Source organism: Panthera tigris, chromosome B2, assembly GCF_018350195.1.
Source record: "Panthera tigris isolate Pti1 chromosome B2, P.tigris_Pti1_mat1.1, whole genome shotgun sequence".
Lineage (NCBI taxonomy): Eukaryota > Metazoa > Chordata > Mammalia > Carnivora > Felidae > Panthera > Panthera tigris.
The window spans coordinates 40,434,822-40,458,708 of NC_056664.1; the positions used below are offsets into that span (position 1 = coordinate 40,434,822).

Here is a 23,887-nt window from a genome sequence, read left to right on the forward strand (position 1 = left end):
GGGGACGGAGAAAGGCTTCAGATGCTCGGTCGCTGCTCCCCACCCCCCCCCCGCCCTTACTTCGGTCCTCGGTCTCTTACAACCAACCCGACTGCTTTCTGTGATAGCCTGTTTTTCCCCTCCCACCCATTCTCTAGCGGCCAGAGGAGTCTCTAAAACTCCTATCTACACTCCTTCAAAACCTTCCCAATTGCTCTTAGAATAAAGGCAAGCTCTGAAGCCCCTGCGTGATTTCGCCTCTACGGACCTCTCCACTCTCCCAGCCCCTCCTCTGTACTGTAAGCCGGGTGGTGCTTCTTTGTTCTGCCTGGGGCGGGGGAGGGGGGGCGATTTCTAACCCTTACCCCTCCATCGCTTATTACTAACTCCTGCTAGACCTTTAGGACTCCTCTGCACTGTCACTACCTCCAAGAAGCCTTGTTGAGCACACAGTCTCATCTCTAACACCCTCAAGGGAGAAAGACGCTCCCTAGGACACCCCTCCCTCTCCCTCCAGCCCAGCTGCAGCCGGAGCTGGCCCCAGTGACAGCCCTTTTCCTAGTGGAGGAAGAATAGCTAAGCTTGAGCGCCATCACTGCCTGGGGGCCTGACATCTTGGACGGAGTTAGCTGGGACAGAACCTCCAAACATTACCTGTTAACCTTAAGAGACCTGGAAAAAGCAGCGCACCTCGACACCCCAACCCCAGCACACACCCGTACATGTAATGCAAGGAGAGGTCTTTCCATCTAAAACTCCCCTGTCCCTCCCACCTCTGCCCCCACCCCCACAGACAAACCTGAAGCTAAGAGAGAGTAAGTAAATTAATTGCCCAGGGTCAGAAATTCACACTCTGGCCTTTCCTGCTCCTAAACCGGAAGATGCAGAAAAGGAAGGGTTTGGAATTTGGGACCCAAGGAATTGCTGCTACACAACCAGCCATGCTTGAGTCACCTTCAAAGACCCCTGCATGCTTTGGCCACTACCAACAGAGAGGTAGTATTGCCTCATGGTTAGTCCAGCAGGCTCTGACCTTGAACAAGTTACTTAACTTCACTTGATTCCGTTTCTTTGCCTGTAGCATTGGGATAATGGTGTCTACGGTGTAGTGCTGTGAGTTTTAAATGAGTTAATATATGTAAAGGCCTTAGAACAATGGCTAGACAAGTTCTTGATTATGGGTTGGGATTATGTGCCTCTTCCCTTCCCAAGGAGTCTAGAAAATCAGGTTCCCAGAATCTTCACTTATTTAACCATCAAAAATAATCTATGGCTCAAGGAACTCGAAAACACTGCTAGATGCACGGATGACACATGCAAAGACGTTATTTAGCCAATAGGCTCAACCCACAACAATGCATATGCTTGAAGACAATCCACGGGGTGGATAACCCCAAATCTGTAAACTGTGGTCCTGGACTCTTAGAGTGAGTATCTGAGGGAGGATAACTAAAATCAAAATGTCACCTTGGATCTTTGAAATCAGAGTCAAGCTGAAATAGTCCTAATCCTGGTGCAAAGCCCACCTTGTATGACCTAAGGCCTCCTAGGGCTGCAAAAAAAATGTGAGCTCATTCTTAGTCTCATCAGATCCTAGTCTTACCATTCTCCGTGTTTACCCCTATAATAAGAGATTGTTTTTTAATGCATTCACATGGTTCCAAATTCAAATAAACATTGAGAAGTCTCCCTCCCACCCTGTCTGACACCCACTGTTTTTCCCTCTGTGGAGGTAGCCAGGGTTAGCCTTCAGAAGACATGTTTAACTGTTTTCCAGCTGAGGCCTTCAGAGAACCCTTTGGATGCCTATTGAAGTCTTTCTGTCCAGGGCTCCCTTCTCCAATCCAGGCAGAATGGCTACCCCACTCCCATCCTACGCCAACCCCCCACTTCAACTTCCATCCTAAACAATTTGTGTTAATAGTGATGAACTACGTTTCCTGAGCTACCAACAAAAAAACAAACACTCTGGTTCTTTCTCCTCCTGTACACTAATAATAATCACCGAGGTTTACTGAGGGCTTTCTATGTGCCAAGTGCTGTGCTAAGTACTAGACATGTACAAGCCTATTTAATCAGCCCCAAACCGTCATTATCCTTACTTTACAAATGCAGACAGAAATGGAGGTTCAGGTTACATAACCTGCTCCAATTCGCAGCCAGACCAGCCTAGCCCAAACCCTCTCTCCTAACCACTAGGCCTCTTGCCTCTCTGCAGCACAGGGAAAGTTCTGGTAGCCTGAAAGGGAAGGAGTGGAATGGACTCTTTTTTGGACTTTGTCAGCCCTTAATTCAAATTTTGGGCCTGGCTCTATCAGCAGTGAGACCTCGAGGAGGTTTCTTAACGTCTCTGAGCCCCAGTTCACCCATCTGTGAACCAGAAACAAACGTGTTTCATCGGTTTAATGTGAAGATCAAATGCATGTAGATAATGGCTTTTAAAATGCCTAGTAAACCAAATGCAGTGTTTAGATCTTGTGTGGCTCTGATGTGAATAAACCAGTAGTTAAAAAGACATTGTTGAGATGGGGGATTAAAATGTGGACTTGATATAAATGTTAAGAGATTATCAAGGTGATATGATATATGTAGGTATCATACATATGTGAAATAGATATTATAGATGTGATAATGGCAATGTGGTTATGTTTCTCCTTTAGTTCTTATCTATTAGAGATGCATAATGAAGGATTTGGGGTGAGTGTAAGTTGAGGACTTATTTTCAAACACTCCAGCCCCCTCACCCCAAAAAGAGGGGATAAATATTGGGGCGCCTGGGTGGCTCAGTCGGTTAAGCGTCCGACTTCGGCTCAGGTCATGATCAGGTCCGTGGGTTCGAGCCCTGCATCGGGCTCTGTGCTAACAGCTCAGAGCCTGGAGCCTGTTTCAGATTCTGTGTCTCCCTCTTTCTCTGACCCTCCCCTGTTCATGCTCTCTCTCTGTCTCAAAAATAAATAAATGTTAAAAAAAAAAATTTTTTTTTAAAAAACAAAACAAAACAAAAAAAACAAAATTAGTGAAATATGGATAATTGTTGAAGCTCTTTATTATACTGTTTTCCCTACTTCTGTTGAATGCTTGAAATATTTCAAATCGATTTGAAATAAATTTAAAAGTGAAATCATTGTCTTCTAAAACATTAAAAATTTAAGATTATCAGACATAGTCAATTACTATGAATTGTTAATAATTATAAAATGTTCTAAGCTATGGAAATACAGTACCGGCTTGGAGTATAGTACATGCAAAATGGCAATTTTAGTACTGTGAGACATTCGGCACCGGTCTTACCTGCCTTTGGGAGGTAAGCTGGCGGGGGGGTAGGATGATGGGAATGGAATAAATACTGCAGAGGGCGAGGTGAACAAGTAATTGTTCAGGACCCATTCAACCATACAGAAGACAATGTACGGGAAGGTAAATGGGCAGAGGAATGGGTAACAGAGGAACAGGCAAATTTAAATTGGGGGTAGATTTTCCCCTAAAATACTCATCTGCACAGAGCCACTTCAAAATTGAATGGATTAGGAATCAGATGCACTAGGCAAAATCCTCAACTCCCTACTTACCAGTTCTGTTACCCCGCGCGGAACTGTGGATCTAAGTTCTCTCCTTTGCAGTTTGGGTGCAAGACCTCTCCTGCCCCTTCCACTGTCCAGACTGAAAGTCTAGGGAATGCTATTGGCTTCCACAAGAAAAGGATCATATCTGAGGCCACGCTGCTTAGTTGCCTATCTCAAGAACAGATCAGAGCTCAATAGAAATGGAAATGTATCCAACTCATAACCAAATAAAATGTTTTAGGCCCAGCGAACATTTGTTTATTGTTCTAGGAGTCTTTTGTGTGTGTGTGTGTGTGTGGATGTGTGCGTGCTCCGGATTTCAAACAGCTGGAATTATGTTTACATGTGACCCCGTTTTGAAATAAAAGTTTGTCTTCTTTGAGAGAAAATTTGCATTTCAGAGAAAAGATGAGACAATATATGTGGTAACTCTTTGAAGAAGGGAACCCTTCTGGATAATATGTTCCTTTATATTAAAGGTAGCTGGTGAGGAAAACTTCTTAAAAGCTGGAAAAACTGGAGGTATGGATAAATAGGGGAGAAGCATATACCACTATGCTTCCTGCTCTATCCAAGGCTGCAGGGTGAAGTCTCTGGAGGCAACATGACCAAGTCAAGGGACCATGTGTGCTCTAGGGATGAGTGAAGGATGTAAGGTTGTAACTAATGCAGTTGTTGACGGAGGCTCAGTGGTGACGGCAAGTTAAAGCAATGAAACAATACGGTTGTAGGCTGTTACTCAGGCTCATTTCTTTATCCTCCTTAAATCTGTAACAACCCAAGCAGTGAAAGCAAAAAATCATGGCACAGAAGGGCTTATGGGGCTCCCATTTGAAAACCAATAAGACAGCATAAGTCACTTCAACCCCCAAGTCTGTTAAGGATGGTGTTGACAGAGCAGACCTTACTCAAGACAGGAGGCTAACTGGTGTTTGTGTAGTAATGCTAAGAGATTGCTATCTCAGGCAACTTTCTGGCCAGAGAGAGAAAATACGTTCCAGGCTATGAGAAGGTCCTCAGTTTAAGTCCTAGTTCCAAGAGAAGGAAAAAAAAAGCTAGTATATTTAGTAGATTCTGAATACAATACAAAAAACAAAGAGGGACTAACTCTGGAAACCACTGCTAAAAATCCCCGCCCCTGCCCAGAAGTCATGCTGAGGAGTCACACATTTCAGCTCTGGTGTTAGTACATGGGTGGTGCTCAAGGGCTGTGGCGGCCCAGGATGCTTCCCAAATGGGTGGCTTTGTTAGCTGTTGAGGGCAAGGAAGGGAGAGAGAGATTAACTGAATTTCCTAGGGGGATGCAAATCTATTAAAAAGTTTTACATTGCACCACGGGGCAATTTAAATGTAAGTATAGATAACAGCTACTTTTCCAGAACCCCTATAGGAACCACAATTTTAAGAGGGAGAGCAAGAACCCATGAGTCCTGGCAGGAAACACAGGGGCTCGAACTCAACAAACTGCGAGATCGTGACCTGAGCAGAAGTCGGACTCTCAACTGACTGAGCCATCCAGGAGCCCCTGAAATTCTTAGTAATTTTTAAACAAAGGGTCCTACATTTTCATTTTTGCACTGGGCCTCACAAATTATGTAGCCAGTCCTGTGTGCAGGGTTAAGGGAAACCAGCAAGGGAAGGTATTGTACCAGAGGACTAAAAGCGTGTGGAGCCCTTAACCATCCTTAAGACAGAAAGGGCAAAAAAGAGAACTATCTGGCATAGAGAAAGAGCTGTTAGTGAGGTTGTGGCTGTGGCTGTAGCTGTAGGAGAAGATCACACAATAGAAGCGAAGACCTTTGGTAGAACAGCCATAGTCAACCCATAACCTGCAGAGAAGGAGGCAGGTGAATAGACACCCCGACTTCCCTCTGCTCCTCCCCTCTGATCTCTTGCGTGTGCCTCCCTTTGGTTGAACCCTACGGGAAACCAGAGGTTCTGGGAGCCCATTGACAAAATCAGTGAATGTTGGCCTGCCAGGGCACGAGGAACACTGGGGAAAAAATAAGAGCTAGTCTGGAAAGGGCCAAGAATATCCAGCTCAGGACTTTTACCTGAAATCTACAAGATCAGGGTTAAGAGTCAACAAAAGGGAAATATCACAAACAATGAACTTCAGTGAAGGAATTTAAATTTTTAAAGGATGGTCATTTGGTATGCATTATGCACAGGTTTTTACAAGCTCTCAAAAGAAAAACAAGATATTTAAAAATTTTCGAGAAAAGAGGCTTGGGTGGTTAAAGGAAGCATCATTAACCATCATCAAACCTGAGATTTCAAAATTTTTGAGAAGAACTGGGGGCCAAAATTCAAATTTTGCCGCCGACGCCTCACTCCCTTTACTCTTTTTTTCCTCCGCCCTTAGGTCAACATCACAACAAAAAGGTCCTTTGACAGGCAAAGCATCTCGCAAGTTGCTAGAGCCACTAGGGCAATCGAAGAGAATATAATCCAAAAAAGGATTTTGGTATAATTAAGTATTCGTAGATACCTTTTACATATGAGGAACATCGAAAAACTCCTACAAAGGGCAAAGGGAGTGCATTATGTTGATTCGTATCTCTTGCAAATACTTAATTCCTCTGAACATTTTAGAGTATCTGGGTTACTTTCAAAAAAAGTACATATCACGGATTAATTTGAATCCCATTCAGAGTTCCTAACTATTCAGAAATGGACTAAACTTAATTCCTCCATTATAATTTCCATGAAAAACCAAGATTCTGCTACAAATGCGAGTAAGATTACAGGGACACGCTTCATCTTTTTCCAAATTTGAGGCAAAAGTCACAGAATATAAAATCAATCATCTTGAAGTGTACGATTCAATGGCATTTAATACATTCACTATATTGGATCATCATCACCTCTGTCTAGTTCCAAAACATTTTTATCACCCCAAGGAGACCCACAGTAACCAGTAAGTAGTCAGTCCCTAGTCTCCCCTCCCCCAGCCCCTGGCAACCACTAATCTGCCTTCTGTCTCTAGATTTATCTACTGTGCATTTTTCACGTAAATGGAATCATACACTATGTGACCTTTATCTGTCTGGTTCTTTCACTTAGCATAATGTTTTTGAGCCTCATCCGTATGGTAGTATATGTCAGTCCTCTATTCCTTTTTTATAGCTGGATACAATCCCATTGCATGGATATACAACATTTTGTTTATGCATTCATCAGTTGGTGGACATTTAGGTTGTTTCCACCTTTTGGCAATTGTGAATAGTGCTGCTATGAACATGAGGGTGCGTGTACTTCTTTGAATACCTGTTTTCAATTCTTTAGGGTACACACGTTAAAGTGGGATCGGTGGGTCGTATGGGAATTCTATGTTTAACTCTTTGAGGAGTTGCCAAACTGTTTACACTAAATCTTTTTAAGGGAACTCACTGCTGGAAATCCCTTTAGAAGCACTCATTTACAATCGCTTGAAATCATACTTAGAGCAGCGAAGTCCATTCTTGTCTACAAAATAAAATACGGTCCAAACAAAATCTCTATTTGGGAGATCCTGTAGTTAGAAATTGACTTGAGTTCTTATAATGTATTTAAGTTATTAGTTTAAAAAAGTAATAATACGTGCTTGTGAGACATTTTTAAAAAAACACCAAGAGGCCCCTAGGTGTAGGCTTTCTTTTCTTTTTTAAATTAACAGATAGCTTGGGGCGCCTGGGTGTCTCAGTCGGTTGAGCATCCGACTTTGGCTCAGGTCGTGATCTCACAGCTCTGTGAGTTCGAGCCCTGCATCGGGTTCTGTGCTGACAGCTCAGAGCCTGCAGCCTGCTTCCGATTCTGTGTCTCCCTCTCTCTCTGCCCCTAACCCACTCGCATTCTGTCTCTGTCTCTCTCAAAAATAATAAAATAAAACACTAAAAAAAAAAAACAGATAGCAAAATTGACGTGTGTGTGTGTGAGAGAGAGACAGACAGACAGACAGACAGAGAGAAAGAGAGAGATCAGGGTACAGACAGTTCCGTTATCCACGCCAAAATCCCCCCGCCCCGTGCTATTCCGTGAGTCACATTCTCCCCCCCCCCCAATCCCTAACCCCTGGCAATCACTGATCTGTTCTCTATCACTCCTTTACTTTGCCTTTTTCCCAAATGTCATATAAATGGAATCACATAGTACATAATCTTTTGAGGCTGACTTCTTTCATGCCACATAATGTCTTTGAGACTCATTCATGCTGCTGCATATAATAGCTCCTTTTTATTGCTAAATAGTATTCATATTATACTAGCAAAAGTAAATATCACTATATAGTATTTTAATGCTAAGGAGTATGAATGTACACAGTTAATACACCCATTGAAGGACCTTTGGGTTGTCTCCTGTGTTTGGCAATGGTTTGGAATAAAGCTGATATAAACATTGCTGTGCAGGTTTTTGGGTAAACATAAGATTCATTTGTCTAAGGTAAATATTTAGGAGAGGGATCATTGGACCATATGGTAACTATGTGTTTAACTTTATAAGAAACAGGTAAATTGTTTTCCTAAGTACCAAATATATTCCCGCCAGCAATGAATGAGAGTTTTAGCTGTAGTTACTGTTTTTTCCCATTCTTAATAGGTATATGATAGTATCTCATCATAGTTTAGGGGCACCTGGGTGGTTCAGTTTCGTTGAGTGTCTCACTCTTGATTTTGGCTCAGGTCATGATCCCAGGGTTGATCTCAGGTCACGAGCCCCATGTTCGATTCTGCACTGAGCATGGAGCCTGCTTGAGACCCTCCCTCTCTCTCTTTCTCTCTCTCTCCCTCTGTCCTTCTCCCCCACTCACCACGTATTCCCTCTCTAAAATAAAAAAAAAAAAAGTTTTAAATAGTATCTCATCATGTTTTAATTAGCTTTTTCTTAATGGCTAATGATGTTGACCATGTTTTCATGTGTTTATTTTCCTCATACAAATTCACTTTGGTAAAGTGGCTACATGTTTAAGGCTTTTGCCTCCTGCCTTTTTAAACATCTAACAAACTACATATTTTACCTATTTATTTTACTTACTGTCTGTCTCCTCTATTAAAATGTAAATTCCAGGGGTGCCTGGGTGGCTCAGTTGGTTAAGCGTCCAACTCTTGATTTTTGCTCAGGTCATGATTACACAGTTCCTGAGTTCAAACCCTGCGTTGGGCTCTGTGCTAGATCAACACAGAGCCTGCTTGAAATTCTCCCTCTCTCTGTCTCTCTCTCTCTGCCTCTCCCTGACTCATGCTCTCTCTCTCTCTCTAAAACAAACAAAAAAAACCCTCAAAAATATGTAAGTTCCATGAGAGCAGGCATTGTGTTCTGTGCTGTTCATCGCTCTAACAGCTATAACTTAAGGTGCTTGTAACTTGCAGTATCTTATCCCCTGTAACAGTGCTTCACACATAGTAGATATCTAACAAATATCTATTGAATGAACGAACTAACACTTGTTGAGTATTTACTGAGTGTCAAGTGGCATTCCAGAAACATCATAATGCTATCAGATCTGTTGTTTTTGTTGACATTTAATTACTTTATTAATAATTTTTATTTCTTCTTTGTAAGTCTTGTTCAACAAACACACCAAGTGGTTACTATATGTTGTGTCAGTTACTGTGCTAGGATTTAGGGATAAAGCGAAAGCTACCATTAAGAGACAGGTTGATATTGTAAGGTAAGGAAGGCACTGTGATAAAGATATATATGCACAGGAACCTGTCAAAGCACCGGGGAGGAAAACCAAAATCAGATGTAAGGCTCAAGGAGAGCTTTCTGGAAGAGCTGATCACTTGAATAATCTTAAGCAAATAAAATGCTTGGCTTATACTTATCCCATACTATTAAGCAGACTTAAATTGTAAAATTAGTTTTGCTCCCACTTATAGTGATATAAATTATCCAGGAAGCACTATACTTTTTTTTTTCAGTTATATTTATTTCTGAGAGAGAGCGCAAGCTGGGAAGGGGTAAAGAGAGAGGGGAACAGAAGATCCAAAGCAAGTTCTGCGCTGACAGCCGCGGGGCTCAAACTCACGAGCTGTGTGAGATCATTACTTGCGCGGAACTCGGTCGCTCAACTGACGGAGCCACCCAGGTGCCCTGGAATGGAAGCACTTTTTTTTTTTTTAATTTAATGTTTATTTATTTTGGAGAGAGGGGCAAACAAAACACAAACAGGGGAGGGGCAGAGAGAGAGGGAGACACAGAACCTGAAGCAGGCTCCAGGCTCTGAGCTGTCAGCACAGAGCCCCACGCAGGCCTCGAACCCCACTAACCGTGAATCATGAATCTGGGCGGAAGTCAGACCCTTAACAACTGAGCCACCCAGGCGCCCCCTGGAAGGACCATATTTTAAATAGACATTGGAAACAATCAAAAGGCGTTGTCATTGTTTCCTATTACGGTAGGTACCTTACTTCAAGGATCATAAGATCTCAACTCTAACAAGATGGTTTCCTCGAGCTTTTTTTTTTTTTTCAGTTGGGTTTTTTGTTTTCCTACCATTGAATTTTGAGAGTTTTGTTGGATATGTGATTTGAAAATATTTTCCCCCTGTCTATACCTTTTCATTCTTCTAGTTTCTTTAGCAAAGCAAAAGCTTTTCATTTTAATAAAGTCCAATTTAACAATTTTTCTTTTAGGGTTTTGGTGTCACATCTAAGAAAGCTGCCCCTAATTTCAAGTCAAGAACATTTCCACTATATTTTCTTCTAAAAGTTTTATAGTTTTCACTTTTACATCTATGATCCATTTTTTAGTTAATTTCTTTTATTTTTAATGTTTATTTATTTTTGAGAGAGAGAGAGAGAGAGAGAACGCACGAGTGGAGAGGGGCAGAGAGAGAGAAGGAAACACACAATCCCAAACAGGGTCTAGGCTCCAAGCTGTCAGCACAGAGCCCAAGGCAGGGCTTGAACCCACAAACCATAAGATCATGACCTGAGCTGAAGTCGGACACTTAACTGACTGAGTCATTCAGGTGCCCCATTTTTTAGTTAATTTCTATATCAAGTATGAGATTGAAGTCGATTTTTTTAAATTTTAAGTAGGCTCCATGCCCAACACGTGGCTCAAACTTGCAACCCCGAGATCAAGAGTCGTATGTTCTACCAACTGAGCCAGACAAGCTCTTGAGGTCAAGATTTCTTAGGGCTTTTTTGTGGGATACTTTTGCATATGGGTGTTCAGTTGTCCCAGTACCATATATTGAAGACTCTCCCTTGTCCATTGAATTGCTTTTGTACCTTTGTCAACAATCCACATTTTGTCAATTGCTGGACATCCTATTCTGTTCCATTGATCTAGGCCTTCATCCCTCCACTGACACCACATTGTCTTAATTACTGTTGCTTTACAGTAAGTCCTAAAATCAGGTACACTGATTCTTCCCACTTTATCATTTTTTTCAAAATTGTTTTGGCTAATGTACAGCATAGGAAATATAGTCAATAATATTGTAATAACTGGGGCAACTGGATGGCTCGGTTGGGGGTTCGACTTCAGCTTGGTTGGGTGTTCGACCTCAGCTCAGGTCATGATATGACAATTCATGAGTTCGAGCCCCGCGTCAGGCTCTATGCTGACAGCTCAGAGCCTGGAGCCTGCTTCGGATTCTATGTCTCCCTCTCTCCCTGTCCCTCTCCCACTCATGCTGTCTCTCTCTCTCTCTCTCAAAAATAAATAAAACATTTAAAAAATTTAAAAAATATATTGTAATAACTTTTTGACAGTTGGTCACTAGATTTATCATGGGGATCATTTCATAACGTATAAAAATATCGAATCACCATGACGTGCACATGAAAATAATATGATATTACATGTCAATTATACTTCAATAAAAAAATTTGTTTTGGCTATTCCGGCCCCTTTGCCTTTCCAAACAAATTTTAGAATCAGCTTGTCTGTATCTGCAGAAATCCTATTGGAATATTTATTGGAATTACATTACATCTATAGGTTTACCTGGAGAAAATGATGTTTAACTAAATCAAGTATTCTAACCCATGAACACAGTATGTCTCCATTTATTATGTCCTTTCATTTCTTTCCTCAGTGTTTATAATTGTCAGCATACAGATCCTGTATAAGTTTTGTTAGATTTATACCTAAATATTTTTTTAAAAATTTTAAATGAGGAGTGCCTGGGTGGCTCAATTGGTTAAGTGTCTGACTTCAGCTCAGGTCATAATCTCATGGTTCATGAGTTCAAGCCCCGCATGAGGCTCTGTGCTGGCAGCTCAGAGCCTGGAGCCTGCTTGGGATTCTGTGTCTCCCTCTTTCTCTGTCCCTCCCCCGCTCGTGCTCTGTCTCTCTCTCTCACACACACAAAAATAAACATTAAAATTTTTTTTTAATTTTTTAAATGATATATATTTTTAAAATTTTGGTTTCCAGATTATTCATTGTAATACATAGAAATATCCTTTTTTGTGTGTGTGAGTTGACTTCATATCCTGTGGTTGTGCTTAATTTGTTTATCAGGACATATTTTTGTAGATTCCTTGGGATTCTCTACAGGACATCATGTCACTTGCATATAGGCACATATCCTTTCTTTCTAATTAACATTCATTTTATTTTCTTCCTCTGTCTTATTTTACTGACTAGGACTTTCAGTACTATATCAAATAGGAATAATGAGAGAGGACGTCCTTGCTTTGTTCCAGATCTTAAAGGAAAGCATTTAGTCTTTCACCATTAGGCACGATGTTAGCTATAGATATTCTGTAGATTTCCTTTATCAAGTTAAAATTCCCTTTTATTTCTAGATTGCTGAGAGTTTTTATCATGAATAGATGCTGGATGTTTTCAAATACTTTTTCTGCATTATTTGATATGCTTTTGTCAATTTTTCTCTTTTTAATATAGTGAATTACATTGATTGATTTTTAAATTTGGAACCAGCCTTGCATTCCCAGGATAAACCCTACCTGGTCATGCAGTATTACTGTTTGTATATATTACTGGATTTGATTATCTACTATTTTCATGAGGATTTTTGTGTACTTTTCATGAGGGATATTGGTCTATAGTTTTCTTGTACTGTCTTGGTCTAGTTTTGGTATCAAGGCAATTCTAGCATCATAAAATAAGTTAGGAAGTGTTCCCTACTCTCCCATTTTCTGGAAAAGATTGCATAAAATTGGTGTTATTTGTACTTTCAAAGTTGGATAGAATTCACCAGTGAAAACATCTGGGCCTGAAGGGGTTTTTTGTTTGTCTGTTTAAAGTTTATTTATTTTGAGAGAGAGAGTGACAGAGTATGAGCAGGGGAGGGGCAGAGAGAGAGGAAGAGAGAGAATCCCAAGCAGACTCCATACTCTCAGCCCAGAGCCCAACATGGGGCTTGATCCCACAAACCCTGAGATCCCACAAACCCTGAGATCATGACCTGAGCCGAAATAGAGTTGGTCACTTAACTGACTGACCCACCCAAGTGCCCCATTTGTTTGTTTTAAGATTTTAACTTATGGATTCAATTTCTTTAATATATATGTTACCCATTTCTTCTTAGGTGAGTTTTGGAAGTCTGTGGCTTTATAAAAAAAACAAAACAGATTTTATTTATTTTTTTTTTAATTTTTTTTTTTAACGTTTATTTATTTTGAGACAGAGAGAGACAGAGCATGAATGGGGGAGGGGCAGAGAGAGAGGGAGACACAGAACCGGAAGCAGGCTCCAGGCTCTGAGCCATCAGCCCAGAGCCCAACGAGGGCTCGAACTCACGGAACGTGAGATCGTGACCTGAGCTGAAGTCGGACGCTTAACTGACTGAGCCACCCAGGCACCCCAAAGTAGATTTTATTTTTAAGTAATCTCTACACCTAACATGGAGCTTTGACCCACAACCCTTTCTTTTAAAAAAGATTTTAGGGGTGCCTGGGTGGCTCAGTCGGTTAAGCATCTGACTTCGGCTCAGGTCATGAGCTCACAGTTTGTGGGTTTGAGCCCCGCGTCAGACTCAGAGCCTGGAGCCTGCTTTGGATCTTGTGTCTCCCTCTCTCTCTGCCCCTCACTTGCTCACACTCTGTCTCTCTCTGTCTCTCAAAAATAAAAAAAAATTAAAACCTAATGTTAAAAATTTTTTGAAATGAAAAAATTTCATTTTTTAATGTTTATTTATTTTGAGAGAGAGAGAGAGAGGGAGAGAGAGAATCCCAAGCAGGCTCTACACTGTCAGCACAGAGCCCAACATGGGGCTCTGTCTCATGAATCATGAGATCATGACTCAACCAACTGAGCCACCCAGGCACCCTAAAAAATATTTTATTTTTAAGTAATCCCTAACAACAACAGGAAGCTTGAACCCACAACCCCAAGATCAAGAGTCACATGCTCTACTGACTGAGCCAGCCAGGCACCCCAGAAGTTTGTGGCTTTTAAGGAAATGGTCCATTTCATCTAAGTTACTGAATTTATGTAGGTAGAGCCGTTCGATATTTCTTTTTACTATCTGTGGGGCTATAGTAATATTCCCTCTTCCATTACTGATATTATCAATTTGTGTCTTTTTTTTAAATTGTCAGTACGGCTAGAGCTTATTAATTGAATTCATCTCTTCATAGACCCAGGCTTTGATTTCATTGATTTTTCTGTTGTTTTCTGTTTTCAATGTCATTGATTTCTCATCTTTATGATTTCCTTCCTTCTGCTTACATTGTGTTTATTGCACTCTTCTTACTTTCTTAAGATGGAAGTTCATTCTGTTGATTTGAGACCTTTTTTCTTTTCTAATACAAGCTTTTTAAATTTATAAACATTATAAGCATTTATAAACATTATACATTCCCCTTTAGGCACTGCTTTAACCTCATCCCACAAATTTTTATGTGCTGTGTTTTCCTTTTTGTTCAGTCAAAGATACTTTAAAATATCTTTTGGGACTTTCTCTTCAATCCGTAGGTATACTTAGGTGTATGTTAATTTCCAAGAGTGTGGAGATTTACTGGTTATCTTTCTGTTGTTGATTTCTAGTTCAATTTCATTATGGTTCTATAAAGAGAACATACTTTATATGATTTAAATTCTTCCAAACTTGTTGAATTTTGTTTTATGACCCAGGATGCAGTCTGTCTTGATGAAGTACTTACAAAGAACGTGTATTCTGCTGTTATCAGGTGGAATACTTTATAAATGTCTATTAGATCCAGTTGTTTGATAGTGTAACTCAACTCCTCTATATCCTTGCTGATTTTCTGTCTAGCTGTATCATTTATTAATGAGAGAGGAGTAGGGGCGCCTGTCGCCCCTAGTAGGGTGGCTCAGTCGGTTGAGCGTCCAGCTTGGGCTCAGGTCATTATCTCGCGGTCCATGAGTTCGAACCCCGCATCCGGCCCTGTGCTGACGGCTCGGAGCCTGGAGCCTGCTGTGGATTCTGTGTCTCCCTCTCTCTCTGTTCCTCCCCTGCTCATGCTCTGTCTCTCTCTCTCAAAAATGAATAAATGTTTAAAAAAAATTTTTTAAATACATAAATAAATAAATAAATAAATAAATAAATAAATAAATACATGAGAGAGGAGTAGTGAAATCTCCAGTTACAATTGTACATTTGTTTGTATTTTTGCTTCATGTGTTTTGAAGCTCAGTGGTTTGATGCATATACACTTAGGATTATTATGTCTTCTTGACAATTTGACCCATTTATTATTACATAATGTCCCTCTTTATACTTGTTAATTTTTCTTGCTTTAAAGCCTACTTTTTCTAACTTTTTGTATATTTGAACGTATATTTACCATTTTACTGTTTGTTTTCTGATTTTTGTTCTTCTGTTTCCCCTTCCTTATTTCTTTTTGATTATGTGAATCATCTGATGAAATATATATTAGAACTTTAGATATGCCTTCATGAATCCCTGAGGTTCTGTTCATTTTTTTCTTTTTTTCTCTCTGTTGTTAAGATTGAATCATTTTATTGATTTATCTTTAAATTTGTAGACTCTTTCCTCTGTCATCTCTATTCTTCTATTGAGGTCATCTGATAAATTTTTATTTTAGTTATTATATTTTTCATTAAAAATCTTTCCATTCATTTCTTCTTTATATCTTTGCTGAGATGTTCTTTGTACCATTTGTTTCAAGAATGTTCATCTGTGCTTCTTTGAGCACTGTTATAATAGCTGTTTAAAAGCCTTGGAGCACCTGGGTGGATCGGTAGATTAAGCATCTGACTTTTTTTTTTTTTTTTAATTTATCTTAGAGACAGAGACAGAATGCAAGCAGGGGAGGGGCAGAGAGAGAGGGAAACAGGGAAACAGAGGATCCAAAGCAGGCTCTAGGCTCTGAGCTGTCAGCACAGAGCCAGATGTGGGGCTCGAACCCATGAACCATGAGATCATGACCTGAGCCAAAGTTGGATGCTTAACCGACTAAGCCACCCAGGCGCCCCTCATTAAACGTCCCACACTTGATTTTGGCTCAGGTCATAGTCTCACGCTTCACGAGTCTGAGCTCCACATCAGACTCTGTGCTAACAGAGCGGAGCCTGCTTGAGATTCTCTGTCTCCTTCTCTCTCTGCCCCTCTCCTGCTCTCTCTCTCTCAAAAATAAACATTAAGAAAAGTCTTTGTCTCATCGTTACATCTATATCTCCCTAGAGTTGGTGTCTGTTGATTGTTTTTTCCCCTTATTAGTTGAGATTTTCCTCGTTCTTTGTATGCTAATTGATGTTGGATTATATCTGGGACATTTCTAAGACTAAAAAACAGGAGGCCTCAAAAATTAGGATTGATTAGTATGCCTTTCAGGCTTAACTGAATTCTGTAATATCATTATAAACCAGTAGAATAGAAGAGAGGATTGGGCATACTTAAAAAAAGAATAACAACCACACATACACTACACATGCACACAAAGGTTCATGTTGAACTCTTGCTTTTTAGCAAATTAGTAAGAGTATTGCTTTTTTTTTAAGCAATAATTATTGTACTGATATGCAAGTTAAAATACTGGTTAAAATATTTAGATGTCTTTTAAGGTTTATTTATTTTGAGAGAGAGAGAGAGAAGGAGTGAGGAAGAGGCAGAGAGAGGGAGAGAGAGAGAATCTCAAGCAGGCTCCGAGCTGTTAGCACAGAGCCCCATAGAGGGCCCCATCTCACGACCATGTGATCATGACCTAAGCTGAAGTCAAGATTCCCACCCTTAACCTACTGAACCATCCAGGCACCCCTAAAATATATTTTGATAGCTGAGCCCCTTTCCACTAGGCCCATGTTACCACAGCTTCTCCTTCAGGAAACCCCAAACCTGTCTTTTATCTAGCCTACCCACCTCTGTTCCAGGGCTGTGGTTGAAGAGTGTTCTGGTTAGCCAACAGCAATGCCTACAGGTCATTAAATATTTGGAATATCACCTCCACTGGTACCTTATATTTGTACAGCATTTTAGAGTTTACTAAAGATGTTTACATATATTGTCTGAGTTAAGCTTCATGCTAACTCAGAGATCAGTAAGGAAGTACTATGACCATCAGAAAACATCTTAATGATAAAATTAACACATGATTAGTGTGGCAAATGGATTACTATTGGGGAACTGTAGGCTCAGAAAGATGATCACTTATCCAAATCACATGGTTATAGGAGTTAGAGTCTAAATCTCTCACAGCTCTGAGAATGATACATGTCTTTTTTTTTTCCAAATGTTTCTTTATTTTTGAGAAAGACAGAGCCCATAAGTGAGGGGGGAGAAGGGGAGAGAAAGAGGAGGAGAGAGAGAAGTGGACAGAAGATCCGAAGAGGGCTTGGCACTGAGAGGGGAGAGACCTACATGGGGGCTCGAACTCAGAAACCATGAAATCATGACCTGAACCGAAAGCAGACGCTTAACCCACTGAGCCACCCAGGCGACCCAAGAAAGAGAAATGTCTTCAGTGCCCAGTTGGAGGGAGGAAGATTTCACACCGGGCTGGGTACATCTAGGAAAGCAATTGCAGGAAGGAGGTACTGTGCTGCGTGCTGAGGGACCGGTGCATCCGGTAAGCAGAGAACAGCAAGGTTCTCACACTCAGCATGTGTGAAACGTGGCCCAAATGTAGTAAAATATCCCATTTCCACTAACCTTTCAAGACTCCTTCTCTGGCGGTACTGGAACTGAACGTCCCCAAGGTTTGGTCACAGAGGGCTCCTGGGTGGACCTCTCCTCTATTACATTGCTTTCTCAATCCTTGAATAGAAGGTGAAGAAGTCTTAAATATTATTCGCAGCTCCTCAGCTACTTTGCCAAGTCCACAAGGCTTATCCAAGGCAGGAATGGTGTTCTACGTCTAAACATGGCAACCGTAGCCCTACAGTTCTTTGGGTGCCTAATAAAAAATTAGATACAGGACTTTGGAAAGAGCTCTGTGAGAGTCCAGAAGCCTTAACTTCATCAGCTTCACAGTGCAGCTGGCCTTGAACAATACAGGGGTTGGCTGAAAATCCACGTGTACCTTTCGAATCCCCCAAAACGTACCTACTAATAGCCTATTCTGGACAAGAGGTGTTATTGATGACATAAATTGTCAATTAACCCGTATTTTGTATGTTACATGTATTGTGTACTGTAACCTTGTAATAAAGTAAGCTAGGGAAAATAAAATGTTAAGAAAATCCTAAGGAAGAGAAAATACACTTACTGTACTGTAAAAACATGCACGTATTATGTGGACTCTCGGATTTAAACCCGTGTTGTTTAAGGGTCAACTGTATACATACCTGTGCTTAACAGTAGTGACAAATCTTATAAAAGGAGGAGAAATTATTCAACTAAATAACACCGAAGTATTTTTCACTGTATATTCACCTCTGCTTGACAGTAATTTTAAAAATCAGCTAAAAGAGGGGAGCCTGAGTGGCTCAGTCTGTTAAGCATCCAACTTGAGCTCAGGTCATGATCTCAAGGTCCATGAATTGGAGCCCCACATCGGGCTCTGTGCTGACAGCTCAGAGCCTGGAGCCTGCTTCGGATTCTGTGTCTCTCTCTCTCTCTCTCTGCCCCTCTCCTGCTCGTGCTCTTTCTCTCTGTCTCTCAAAAATGAATAAATGTCAAAAAAAAATTATTTTTAACTGCTAAAAGAAACTATCCCATTAACAGCCAATTAATTCATAGATTATTTTTTTAAATAGTACCTGTGCTTCCAGGCTGTTTTTTTTTCCCTCCCCAGTAATTTTTAAACAGTTTTACTGAGATCTAGTTGACATGCAATAAACTGCTCATACCTGAAGCATACAATCTAACTTTTCAAATATGCATATACCTATGAAAGCATCAAGGTAATGAATATATCCATTACCCTCAAAAGTTTCTTTGTGCCCCTTTGTAATTCTACCATCCAGCCCCTCCTCTGCCTCATTTTTTTCATATATTTTAATCTACTTTCTTAGTTGTTTAAGGCAGAAGGATACATTTGGTCCCTGTTATTTTATCTTGTTCAGAGTAGACATCTCCAGGCTTTTTTTTAACAGAGAGAAAAATGTTAATCCAAATATGAAGGGGTGAGGAGATGCTCCTTCAGAGTAAGTATGGTTTTGAACAGAGAATGTAATTTTTTTTTTAATGTTTTATTTATTTTTGGGAGAGAGAGGGAGGGAGACACAGAATCCAAAGCAGGCTCTGGGCTCTGAGCTGTCAACACAAAGCCTGACAGGGGGCTCGAACCCAAGAACCACGAGATCATGACCTGAGCCCAAGTCAGACGCTTAACCAACTGAGCCACCCAGGTGCCCCTTGAACAGAGAATCTAGAAGACAGACAATCCAAGAGAAGTCTCTGATCTTAAGAGCAAAGGTAAAGAACACGCCTAAGAATTATGTCCAGTCCAAAGGGGTCTTTCTCGGCAAACTCATGGATGCACTTTGGGATGTGGTCATCAGTACAGAATCATGTGAACAAAGAATATGACAGACTTTTCTCCCCTACTTGACTTGGCATAAATCCATAATGAAATTGATTTTGGTTTCCGTTTGTGCTGAGTGTGTACTTGTGCCCCGTCGAAGTTTCTATATGAATTCAATAATTGTTCAATTCTTCACTTCATCAACAGTGTTCACTGAACACTCACGGTGCTATGGAACAGAGTCACTGCGGGGATTTGCAAAGATGCTTGTATCCTCCCTCACCCTCTGCCAAGGCTCTGGCAGGTGCCAAACTGCTTTGTCATCCAAGGCTGGGCCCACATGCCCCTTCCAGGGCCACCCAGTCCCGTTCTTATTTCCTTCCAAAGTGCTTGCCAACTATAGTTAGTTCTTAATGAACACTCTTTCCTGAATATCTTGTCATATTATGAAATATTATTCCAGTCTATGTAGTCTTATGAATGAGATCATAAATCTCTTAAAGGCAATTACATATTCATACGACTTCTTAGTATCTCTGTCCTCATCACAGAGCCTAATGCAAGTTGATATATATTTATTTTCCTATTATATCCTTTCTCTCTTTCTTTTTAAGTAAACTCTACCTCCAACGTGGGACTTGAACTCACAACCCCGAGATCAAGAGTCGCATGTTTTACCAACTAAGCCAGCCAGGTGCCCCTATTATATCCTTATCATATAATTAACACTTGTTCACATTGGGGACGTTCATTAGGGGAATGAGAGATAATGCAGACAAGCAAAAAGGTTTTTAAATTACCTATAATTCTACCATCCACAAATAAGTACCGTTAACATTTTGTATAGGGTGTACCCTAAGCAGGATGTATATTTGTCTCGAGGGAGCTAAAATTTTAATGGAATGAACTGAAATATACACAAGTAAGAAGGGGTAAGTGAATGAAGATGTGTTCCTTGTGGCACAGGGTGGGCATCATAAGTGGGCTTTTATTTTTATTTATTTTTTAGTGTTTATTTATTTTTGAGAGACAGAGTGTGAGCAGGGGAGGGACAGAGAGAGAGGGAGACACAGGACTTGAGAAGTCCTGGAACCAGCACCATCAGCATCACCTGGGAACTTATCAGAAATGCAGATTCTCAGCCCTATCCTAGATCTACTGAATCGCAAACTCTGGGGGTGGGCCTAGCAATCTTTGAGTGTGTGTTATAATGTTTATTTATTTTTGAGAGACAGAGTGACAGTGGGGTAGGGGCAGAGAGGGAGGGAGACACAGAATCTGAAGCAGGCTCCAGGCTCTGAGCTGTCAGCACAGAGCCCGACGTGGAGCTCGAACCCATGAACCGTAAGATCATGACCTGAGCTGAAGTTAGACACTTAACCAACTGAGCTACCCAAGCACCCCCACCGTCTGTGTTTTAATAAGCCCTCCAGCTGATTCAGATGCACAACAAAATTGAAGACCACCAACTAAAGAATACGATTGAATCTTATTCATTGCTGAATTCCCTGTCTCAGCTCCCGGTGCCTAGAAGGTCAAAAAGAATGTGTTAAATCAAGAATACAAACCACCCCTTAGAGATGCATCAATTTAAAAAATTATTTTTAGGGGCACCTGGGTGGCTCAGTAGGTTGAGCGTCTGACTTCGGCTCAGGTCATGATCTCACGGTCCGTGAGTTCGAGCCCCGCGTCGGGCTCTGTGCTGACCGCTCAGAGCCTGGGGCCTGTTTCAGATTCTGTGTCTCCCTTTCTCTCTGACCCTCCCCCATTCATGCTCTGTCTCAAAAATAAATAAACGTTAAAAAAATTTTTTTAATTATTTTTATTATGGTATATTTCTCATAGAAATACATAAAAGCTATAACGAGTACCTAGTCTATCCCGGCACTATTTATAACAAATTAAATCTTAACAGCTTGCCACATTTCCTTCAGGTATTTTTTCTAGAACAAAAACATTGCAGCTGCAACTGGAGGCTTTCTGTGCATCCTTTTCCCACCTTCATTCTTCTTTCTCCTTCTTTAGAAATAACCAAGATCGTGAAGTTAGCAGTAATCATTCTTGTACATATTTTATGCTTTTACTACATATTCATGTATCTACAAACAATATATGGTACCGTTTTGCAAGTTTTTAAACTATTTGAATGGTGTCACATTCTACATACCCTGCAATTCGCTTTTCTGTATTGTTTTTAAGATTTATCACGGTGCAGACACAAAGCTGTGATTCATCATTGCAACTGCTGTATAATATTCCCTCATATGAACATGTGATGATATATGGATCTGAACTTCTATTAATGACATTTATATGTCTCCAGTTGATTTAGTTTGTCATTGTTAAAAGTAATGCCGCCACAAACATACACATCTTCTAGTGCAACCAAGTAGTGTTTCCCTAAGGTGTAGCCCAGAGAATAGACTTGCTGAGATATAGGAATATGAGCATTTCTAATCTTTTTTTAAAAAACTTTATTCATCCGTTTTGAGAGAGAGCATGCAGGGGAGGGCTAGCGAGGGAAGGAGAGAGAATCCCAAGCAGGTTCCGCATCATCGGTGCAGAGCCTGACACTGGGCTCGAACCCATGAACTGTGAGATCATGACCTGAGCCGAGATCTAGAGGCAGGCGTTTAACTGACTGAACCACCCAGGCACCGCAACATTTCCAATCTTAATAGATAAAATCAGTGCTCCTCAAACTGGTTGTACCAATTTCTCCACCTTTCTTCCAATGTTTGGTATTGATGGACTTTTGGATTTTTTCCAATGTGATGAGTATGAAATAGCATCTCATCGTTGTTTTAAATCACCACCACCTTAAATTCTAGCGGAGTTGAGCATCTTTTTATATGCTCATAGGCCATTTGCATTTGAGAGATATTAGCTAACACATATTCACACCATTATAAATCCTTAACATCATCTCCACTCCTGAGAGTTTTGATAGGGAGAAAGCCTGAGGAGTGGAAAAAGCCCTGTAGAGATAGGAGGAGATGAGGTGAGGGGAGCTGGCAGGTACCACTCACCTTCCTCAAAGTCCTTCCCAGGACTGGCCTGGCCAACTGTCACTTCAGTTCCATTTCAGTCCCCCAGAGCAGAGTCCTAAGGCCTGGGAGAGGCTGAGGGAGAGAGGAAGGTGTAGTCAAATCTTCACTGAGGAAGGCTTTTTCTGGTCCTGAGCTTTGTAGCCTTTTTTGATTCAGGACTAGTTAATCCACTTTTTTTCAATGAAAGATATACATCGCTACTAGGGTGTGTTTGGGAAATTTGGGGGGATTTTTGATTATCACAATAATCAGGGGATTGGCATTATTGGCATTAGCGGATGGAAACCAGAGTGCTATATTTTCCTTCCATGTATGGATCAGTCCTACCCGACAAAGAATTCCCATGACCGCCTCCCCACCAACCCCCCACACACACCTTTCAAAAGCCCTACTGGACATTTATCTGGATGATAGACCTGTCCAGAATGGTCAAGCCTAGTACCTGTCTCTGTTTTCCATGTCATCACAAAGTGTCTTGTCGTGGGTTTACACTGACTGTCCCAGGAATGCAAACCACTACTTAAACCGAGAGAAGATTCTGATTTTGGTTGGTTCAGAGCTTTACCAAGATAATCCCCCCAAAAGTCTGTCACCTGACAGCACTGATCACGGTGTTTAAGCCACCAAGACAGTGCGCACTGGTATCAGTCTCCGATTGAGGTTACCCCCTTCGTGGTGACTCTATGTAGAGATGCAAACGTCTGACCATTTCATTATGCTTTCTATGATAGGCCTACACATTTTATGTAGTTTTATGATAAACTTCTCTTCTTCTATTTCTCCTTTATATTCGGGCATCATAATTATTTTCAAATTTTGTGTGTAGAATGATCACATTACCTGTGAATTTCACTTTGCTATTAAAAAAGGACATTACGGGGGCACCCGGGTGGCTCAGCGGGTTAAGCGTCTGACTTCGACTCATGATATTGCGGTTCGTGAGTTCGAGCCCCGCGTCGGGCTCTAGGCTGGCAGCTCGGAGCCTGGAGCCTGCTTCGGATTCTGCGTCTCCTTCTCTCTGCCCCATCTTGCTCACACACACACTCTCTCTCTCTCAAAAATAAATAAACCTTTAAAAAATTTAAAAAATACCAAATGTCTTTTTAAAATTTTTTTTTAACGTTTATTTTTGAGACAGAGAGAGACAGAGCATGAACGGGGGAGGGTCACAGAGAGAGGGAGACACAGAATCTGAAACAGGCTCCAGGCTCTGAGCTGTCAGCACAGAGCCCGACGCGGGGCTCGAACCCACAGACCGTGAGATCATGACCTGAGCCGAAGTCGGACGCTTAATCGACCGAGCCACCCAGGCGCCCCCAAAATGTCTTTTTTAAAAAGGACACTACAAAATGTTTATGGACAACCGGTGAACTCATTGCCACCTTAACAAGGAAACTTAGGCTAAGAGAGGGAAAAAACCCACAAACCTTCCCTTAGCTTAAGATGGCACGGGGGCGGGGGCGGGGGCACCTGGGTGGCTCAGTCGGTTAAGCCTCTGACT

General features: G+C 41.1%; 1 protein-coding gene across 1 annotated transcript in view; it reads right to left on the reverse strand.

Moving 5' to 3' along the window:
- TRERF1 (transcriptional regulating factor 1) overlaps window positions 1–17,631 on the reverse strand; it is a 226,213-nt gene extending 208,582 nt beyond the window's left edge. The window contains exon 1 of the mRNA XM_042986360.1: window positions 17,581–17,631. The gene's annotated coding sequence lies outside the window, so the exon portion shown is untranslated. The remainder of the gene's footprint in view (window positions 1–17,580) is intronic.
- Between the last annotated feature and the right edge of the window lie 6,256 nt (window positions 17,632–23,887).